Source organism: Colobus angolensis, unplaced genomic scaffold (assembly GCF_000951035.1).
Source record: "Colobus angolensis palliatus isolate OR3802 unplaced genomic scaffold, Cang.pa_1.0 Scaffold126, whole genome shotgun sequence".
NCBI lineage: Eukaryota > Metazoa > Chordata > Mammalia > Primates > Cercopithecidae > Colobus > Colobus angolensis.
This window is the reverse complement of record NW_012113808.1, coordinates 2,383,071-2,392,396: the sequence shown is the minus strand read 5'-3', so window position 1 is coordinate 2,392,396 and position 9,326 is coordinate 2,383,071.

Below are 9,326 nucleotides of genomic sequence, written 5' to 3'. Positions count from 1 at the left end.
GCTCCCTTCTGTCCTCTCATTGTTCACAGGACAGCCATTCATGGGATCTATGGCGCACTCTGTGCTAGGGCAGAATGCCAGGGAAGAGCTGCCTGTCTTCAGTGCCCTTGCTGGGAACCACAGGCCAGAACCGACCTTGCCATGCTTTGTGCTTCAGGCAGCAGGACCCCACCCCTAACAGAGTCTCAAGTCAGACACTAAGCGATGATCACGATTTGGGAACTCAGCAAGGAAAGAAAAGACATACAGCTTGAAAACAATGTGGGAAATGGCGGAGAAAGAGAGGAAGATAAGAAAGAAAGAGGGCTCTCAAAAGAGTGAGCTGACCTTTGCTTGTGACAGGTTCTCAACAGCACCAAAATCCATGAACTTTTTTTTGAGGATTCAAAAAAGTTTATAATGAAAGAGAAATGTTTCTAACTAAAGAGACAGTTTTCTGTCCTTTGGGAGATGGGGCTTGTTTGTTTGTTTGTTTTTGATTTATCTGTTGTGCCTTTCTATAACTAGCCCTTAGCAAAGGTAATGATCGTGAAGTAGATTACTACGTGTACAGCACACTATGCTTCTAGGCATTTACTTATAGCCTGATAGCTCCCCAAATTGCTTTACCTTTTTCTTCTTAGGTTGAGCAGAAATTGCAGCATCTTGTCCCTCGTTATACTTACCTATGGTTTTATGTATTTATTTAGTTTTTTAGATGGAGTTTCACTCTTGTCGCCCAGGCTGGAGAGCAATGGCGTGATCTCCGTTCACTGCAACCTCTGCCTCCCAGGTTCAAGCGATGATTCTCCTGCCTCAGCCTCCTGAGTAGCTGAGATTATGGGTGCCTGCCACCATGCCCAGATAATTTTTGTATTTTTACAAATCGTTTTACAAATGGTTTCACCATGATGGCCGGGCTGGTCTCGAACTCCTGACCTCAGGCGATCCACCCGCCTCAGCCTCCCAAAGTGCTGGGATTACAAGCATGAGCCACCATGCCTGGCCTATTCTTTTTTAAAAATCTAAATTTTATTTTTAGAGACAGGGTCTCACTCTGTTGCACAAGCTGAAATGCAGTGGCACAATCATGGCTCACTGCAACCTTGAACTTCTGGGCTCAAATGCTACTCCCACCTCTAACTCCTGAGTAGCTGGGACTATAGGCACATGCCACCATGTCTGGCTATTTTTAAATTATTTTATTTTATTTTATTTTATTTATTTCTTTATTTTTTTGTAGAGACAGGGTTTCACTATGTTGCCCAGGCTGGTCTCGAACTCATGGCCTCAAGCAATCCTCCCAGCTCAGCCTCCCAGAGTTCTGGGATTACAGGCCACTGCACCTGGTCTGGTTTTATTCTGGGAGGCAAAAGTATTTTACCAACATAAATTTATGAGCCATCAAAACAACTTGTGAGTTAGTTCAGATTTGAACTTTGTTTTATAGAAAGTCACAAACTTTGAGACATTGATAAATCCAGTAATACTGGCTTAATCAAGAAGGAGAACATTTTATGGCACGGAGTAGGTAGGCATTAAAAATTGCCTTTTAAAAAAATTTTGGACATACTTTTAGAAGCATAAGTCTCATTTTAAAAAACATCAAAAGAAACAAGAATAATTCAAAACACAAAAGTTGGTGCATTGAGTTAATATTTGTGATCCTCCTCCAATAAATTCATCCTTAAAAGTCCTACAGGTAGTTGAGTTGAAGTCTCCTCAAAGTCAAAAGGAACCCAGACTGGTTTTGTTTCATAAATGAATAGCTATCTTTTGCCATACATTCATTTACTCAATCATTCGATAAGCATTATTGAATTATTGCCAATTACAGGCCGTTGCATCTTACTTTTTCAATTTTGGGGGCTAACGACTTTATTGAGGTTGAATTCACGTACCATACATTTCCTCTTCTTAAAATGTACAACTCAGCCAGGCACAGTGGCTCATGCCTATAATCCCAGTACTTTGGGAGGCTGAGGCGGGCGGATTACGTTAGGTCAGGCATTCAAGACCAGCCTGATCAACATGGCGAAATCCTGTCTCTACTAAAAATACAAAAATTAGCTGGGCGTGGCGGGTGCATGCCTGTAATCCCAGCTACTAGGGAGGCTGAGGCAGGAGAATTGGTTGAACCCAGGAGGCGAAGGTTGCAGTGGGCCAAGATGGCACCATTGCACTCCAGCCTGGGCAACAAGAGCAAAACTCTGTCTCAAACAAACAAACAAAACAGTACAACTCAGTGGTTTTAAATATATTCAGTATTGCGCCAATATCACCAAAATCAATTTTCATTACTTCAAATGACCTTCCAAATTTAACGTTTTCTCAAGGCAACATTGTTGGCTTTCCCATATTTTTAGTAAGAGATTAGACTTTTCACTTACCATTTCTAAGTTACATTATGGTGTCACTTGACTATTAAAGTTTAACTCTCTTAAATGCTACTTCAATTATTTTCTTCCCTCAGACTTGAATTGAATTTTTTATATGATCTAAGGAAGCAGAGGGTTTTACATAATAACTAAATGCATACCTATGAAGGGTGCTTGATCTTTTCTTTAATTTTTTATCCTTGGAAAATATAATCACATAAAAATTACCATTTTAACAATTTTCCTTCATTTTTTCACTTGATTTCTCAAAATATTACAACTCTCCCCACCTCCCAAACCCACGGTCAATTCAGACTGAGCATCTTCTTGTACAGCCAAAAGCAGAACAAAGCGTCAAGGAAAGGAGGGAGCTGGACTGCAGCTTAGCGGAACCAGAGGCCAGGTCCGCTTGTGCTCTTGAATCCCTGCTGCCCAGCAGAGCGCCTGACAGAGCTGGTGACTAGAGGAGGGAATACGGTGGTGGACCTCAGCCAGGAAGGTTGGGAAGCACAGCAAAATCCCAGGGAGGACCAAGTCAAGCCCAGCAGGCTCTCCTTCCTCCCGTACTGTTCTGGCACAGTTCCACCTTCATATTTGAAGAAGTTACCCCAGATGATTGAGTTATTGTGAGGCAGGGAAACATTAATATTGAGTATGGGCTATGGGTGGGGCCTATATTCTTTCTGTCATTTAATCTTGCCAACATACCTGGTAGGTATAAATATGTCCACATTCATAGGTGAGCCAACAGGTTCAGGGAGGCCAAGGACATACCCAATGCCACAGGCACACCTCACTCAAGCTGGAATTCAACAGCACATGTCACCTGTCCGGCCTTAGCATTCCATACTCTGCAAATAAACACCGGACCCCTCTCCCTGCACCAGCCCAAACTCAGCAAGCCAAGTAAAACTCCCTTCCTCCCTCCCTAAAAAGCCCAGCTTTCTTCTATAGATGTGCGCATTTCATAATATTTGAATTCAGTGTCTGCAGTGCTGCAGAGAGTAAACTGTGCATACTATGGTTTTTCCTAGACCAGATGGACAGCAAAGGCTGCTGAGCTATGAGAAAATCAAGTCCAGGCAAAGGAGTTAGAATTACTGTGATTTTTACCAGACAATAGCCAGCATCAGTTGAGCTCTCTAGAGCCCATCACCCTCTTGTTTTATTTATTTATTTATTTTTTATTTGTTTATTTAGAGACACAGATACGCTGTGTCACCGAGGCTGGAGTGCAAAGGTGCAATCTCGGCTCTCTGCATCCTCCACCTCCCAGATTCAAGCGATTTTCTTGCCTCAGCCTCCTGAGTAGCTGGGATTATAGACACGCACTACCACACCTAATTTTTGTAGAGATGGGGTTTCACCATGTTGGCCAGGCTGGCCTCAAACTCCTGGCCTCAAGTGATCTGCCCACCTTGGCCTCCCAAAGTGTTGGGATTTCAGGAGTGAGCTAGAACGCCTGACCTACCCTCTTGTTTTAAAAAAGGCTATCAAAGCTGAATGTTGTGAACAAAGATGCATAAGCATTAATCTGAGTGAACCAAAATAAACCACGTTGACTAAAGTGAGTGTAGACTGAATGGTCTCACAAGCTTATTCTTTTATTTACAACCTACCTCCCTGTCTCTTTTCTTTCCTTCTTCCCACATGGAACACTGAGGAAGAGCCTTGGTAATTCAAGGCCAGGCCTGCCCCCAGGACTTCTGACCCCAGCCTACTCCAATACCAGCCTCTTGTCCCCACTTCCCTCCCCACTCTGCACACTGCTTATTGGTGTTCAGCTGGTCCCTACTGCCCTTTCCAGCTTGCACATAATGACCTCACTTGTGGGCCATGGAATTAATTAGTGGGAAGTGACCAATATTAAAAATTTTATCTCACAGTACATCTCACATAGAAATGGTTTATTTATTTATTTATATATTTTTTGAGACAGAGTTACTCTGTCGCCCAGGCTGGAGTGCAGTGGCACAATCTCAGCTTACTGCAACCTCTGTCTCTCGGGTTCAAGTGATTCTTGTGCCTCAGCCTCCCAAGGAGCTGGGATTACAGGTGTGCACACCGCTGTGCCAGGCTAATTTTTGTATTTTTAGTAGACAGACATGGGGTTTCACCATGTTGGCCAGGCTGGTCTAGAACTCCTGGCCTCAAGTGATCCACCCGCCTCAGCCTCCCAAAGTGCTGCGATTACAGGTGTGAGCCACTGCACCTGGCCAGAAATGGTTTTCTTATATACTACCCTTTGTTGAGCCTCATATGTAATTTAAAAATTTGGGGGAACATTTCTGAAATCAGGAGAGGATAGGACTTATTATGGGATGGCATCTTGCCAGAGGGTGGTTGTGACATTTGACGTGGGTTGTTAGTCCAGGTGGTGGGACTGCATCACTCCCATCTTCATTAGCTCGGTCAGAAAAATACTGAATGACAATTTAAGGAAAGAATGTAAAGCATGAAAGTCTCTGTTAACACCTTCTGCTACGATCAAGGTTTCGGGGAGCATAGAGGGGAACAGTTAGACACTGACGACCAATTCAAAAAGTTGGACTTGGTGTGAGGAAGTTTTAGGAACACCAATACTAGTGGATTTCACTATATCATAAAAACAATGTACGGTCTAAAGGAAAGGACTTTAAATAAGCATAAAATAAGGTGGGTGTGCTGGAATGCATCTGTAGTCCCAGCTACTCAGGAGGCTGAGGCAGGAAGAGTGCTTGAGCCTACGAGTTTGAGACCAGCCTGGACAATCTAGTGAGGCCTTGTCTCAAAAAAAAACAGCAAACACAGACATAAAATAAAATGAACTTCTAAGTGAAGAGAAAGCATTCTTCATCATCTGACAGTTTTAAAAAATGGTACATAAGATAACAGTGCATCTTCTAATCAAAGGAGTCTTAGATTCAGTAAACACAGCATATGTATATGTCAGGACACAGTGTGAAATACATTTGTTACTGTGGGTTGAAGTCTACAAATGTGGGTTGAAGTCAACAAGTGTGAAAGTCCTTGCTCTAGGAACCTTCATTAAAACAAATACATAAAACCAAAACAAAACCAACGAGCAGACAGAACAATTATTTCTTGCTTCCATGCCACCTTCAGTAATCTCTTCATCTCTGCTCCCCTCAGCTGCCTGAAATTGTCTGCAACTCCAAATCCTCTCTCCACTCTTCATCTCCTTCTTACTCTTTTTTTTTTTTTTTTTTTTTTTTGAGACGGAGTCCTGTTCTGTCGCCCACGGATCTCAGCTTACTGCAGCCTCTGTCTCTTGGGTTCAAGTGATCCTCCTGCCTTGGCCTCCCAAGTAGCTGGGACTACAGGCATGTGCCACCATACCCAGCTAATTTTTGTATTTTTTTGGTGGATCTGGGGTTTCACCATGCTGGCCAGGCTGGTCTCGAGCTCCTAACCTCAAGTAATTCACCCACTTTGGCCTCCCAAAGTGCTGGTATTACAGGTGTGCGCCACGGCGACCAGCCTAACGTGGTTAAATTTAAATGAATAAAATAAGTTCAGTTGGTCAGTTGTATGAGCAATATTTCACGTGCTCAGTAGCAACACATGGCTAGTGGCTATTCTGCTGGACAGCAGAAGTTACAGAACATTCCCATCCTCATGGCACATTCTGCAGGACAGGACAGAACTCCAGAACATTCCTATCCTCACATCACATTCTATAGGACAGGACAGAGCTGTAGAACATTCCTCTACTGCAGTCACATTCTACACAAAGGCACACAACAACATAACAGTCCCCTCCTCACATCACATTCTACAGGAAGGAGCAGACCTGCAGAACATTCCACAATCACAGCACATCCTACTGGGCTTGCTCTCTCTAGACACTAGTTTGCTGTTACTCGTGTTTTACAAGCATCTTTTCACATTCTGTAGCATGCCTTTTCATTCTTTTGTGGTGTCTTTGAGTAAGAGATGTTTTACAATCGAATCCATCTTTTCCCTTTTGGTTAGTGCTTTTTCGTTTCTTTAAAAATTTCTGGCCAGGCGCGGTGGCCCACACCTGTAATCCCAGCACTTTGGGAGGCAGAGGTGAGCAGATCACCTGAGGTCAGGAGTTCAAGACTAGCCTGACCAACATGCAGAAGTCCTGTCTTTACTAAAAACACAAAATTAGCCGAGTGTGGTGGCACATGCCTGTAATCCCAGCTACTTGAGAGGCTGAGGCAGGAGAATTGCTTGAATCTGGGAGGCGGAGGTTGCGGTGAGCTGAGATCACGCCATTGCACTCCAGCCTGGGCAACAAGAGCAGAAATCCATCAAAAACAAAAACAAAAACAAAATCCGGGCCCTGTGGCTCACACCTGTAATCTCAGCACTTTGGGAGGCTCAGGCAGGTGGATTGCCTGAGGTCAGGAGTTGGAGACCAGCTTGGCCAACGTAGTGAAACTCCATCTCTACTAAAAATAAAAAAATTAGCTGGGCATGGTGGCAGGCGCCTGTAATCCCAGCTACTAGAGAGGCTGAGACAGGAGAATCACTTGAACCCAGGAGGTGGAGGTTGGAGTGAGCTGAGATCGCGCCATTGCACTCCAGCCTGGGCAACAAGAGTGAAACTCTGTCTCAAGAAAAAAAAAAAGAAATTTCCTCCTATTTCAAGGTCACAGGGATACCCTTTTAAGTGCCTCATAGTTTTATATGGCCTTCTTCTGTTTTTCTTCCTTTGTTGGCTACTCTTTTCTGACCTCTTGAGTCAGAATCCATCTTTACATAAGGGATAAGAGAGAAGTTCTTATCCCTTCTCTCTCTATCCTGTTATTGTTGGTCATCACATTTATTTGCAAGGCTTCAAATTCCAATTACATGCCAGTGACTCTTGGGGAAGATATTGTGCTTGACTCCAATGTTCACTTTCCCCTATTATGTCAGGACTGGGGGACTGCCCTCAACTTATTATAAGCCAGTATGACCGTATCTTGTCAGGAACTGGTTCAATGACTGAAGGCCTAATCCAAACTGGAGAGGTTTAAGGGGCTGCTCTTAAGAGTGAAGAATAGGAGCTCACACTCCCCCAAGACATGAGTGAGGACTCGCCCTAGCTGCAGTTGGTAGCCCTCTCACAACCACGGGAAAAGCCAGCCACAGAAGAGGGCACAGGTGGGGTACAGAACAGAGGTAGCCTCGTAGTGAGTTGCACATGAAACCCTCCTGAGCCCTCAGACTTTCCATTATGTGAACCAGTAAAATTCCTTACTTAAAAAGGCCACCTGGAGTCAGATTTCAGTCCCTTGTAGCAGAAAGCACTCAAACGGAAACAATTTCCAAATGAGCACAAGCCCAGCTTCTCCTGAGCTCCAGGTATGTCTACCCAAGTGCCTATCTGCTATCTTCACGTGGTTCTCTGATAAAGCATCTCACACTTAGGAAGTTGAAAACTGAACTCTTGATCCTTTCCCCTGAACCTCCTCTTTCTGTAGTTGTGCACCACAATACATGGCAACCCTATCCAAGTTGCTCATAACAGAAAGATGCGGGTCAGCCATAATTCTTTTTTCTCCTCCCGTCCCACATTCAACCCTGATACAACGTCCAGCTAATCCTACCTCTAAAGTGCTCATTGGACCTGTCCATGCTCTCCACTTCCATTGTGGTCCACATCACCCTTGTCCCTTCCTTTTATGACGATTGTAACCGGTCTCCTTGCTCTCATTCTTATGTCCTCCAATCTATGTTCCTTACAGTTGCCAGTGATTTAAAAAAATTAGTAATTATTTTATTTTCTATAGCATAGCAGTAAAAAGAATGGGCTGTGCAGCCAGACAGATGGGATAGTTATATATTGCTGCATCTCATCACTTCTGCCTGCCTGCCTTCCTTCCTTCCTTCCTTCCTTCCTTTTCTTTTTGACAGAGTCTCACTGTTACCCAGCTTAAGTGCAGCGGTGCAATCTTGGCTCAGTGTGGCCTCAACCTCCCAGGCTCAGGTGATCCTCCCACCTCAGCCTCCCAAGTAGCTGGGACTACAGATGCATGCCACTACACCCAGCTAATTTTTTTTTTTTTTTTTTTAAATAGAAACAGGGTTTCACCAGGTTGTCCAGGCTGATCTCAAACTAATGGGCTCAAGGGATCTGCCTGCCTCAGCCTCCCAAAGTACTGGGATTACAGGTATGAGTCACCTGGTCACCTCATGGTTTCTGTGGTCAGGAATCTAGGCATGCCTGAGCTGGGAGCCTCTGCCTCCAGGCCTGCCACAAGTCTGCAATCAGGGTGTCAGCCAGGGCTTTGGTCTCATCTGAAAGCTGAAGTTGGGCAGGATCTGCATCCACACTCACTCAAGTGGTTGGTGACAGGATTCACGTCCTTATGAGTTACTGGTTGGAGGCCTCATTGAGTCGATTGCCCCACGGGCTGCTGGTATCCATCATCAGCTGTGCCCTGACGTGTTTGGCACAGACCAGGCTCAGTGAATGTTGAGTTATCCTGATGTTAAAGTGGAATTGCGGTTGTAAATCTGCTGTCTCTGTCCTCCTGTCACTGATGATACCCAGGGATAGGCTGGATCACATCACTGTCCTCTTCAACATCCTTCAATGGCTTCCATGCCATTGAAGATAAAACCAAACTCCCGCTGGTGCCCAAGGCCCTGCCAACTGTCCAACCTTCTCTTACGCTGCCTCAGTCCCACTGGGCTTCTTTGAGTGAACCAGTCTCTTTCTCATTTTGGGGTCTGCACGCCATTCAACTCTGCCTGACTAACTCCTACTTATCCTCCAGGTATAAGCTTAATTACTACTTCCTCAGAGAAGCCTTCTTTGAATACTTAATCTAAATTAGATCCCCTGGTACATATTTCCATAACACACTGGATTGCCGGGCGCAGTGGCTCAAGCCTGTAATCCCAGCACTTTGGGAGGCCGAGACAGGCAGATCACAAGGTCAGGAGATCGAGACCACCCTGGCTAACATGGTGAAACCCTGTCTCTACTAAAAAATACAAAAAACTAGC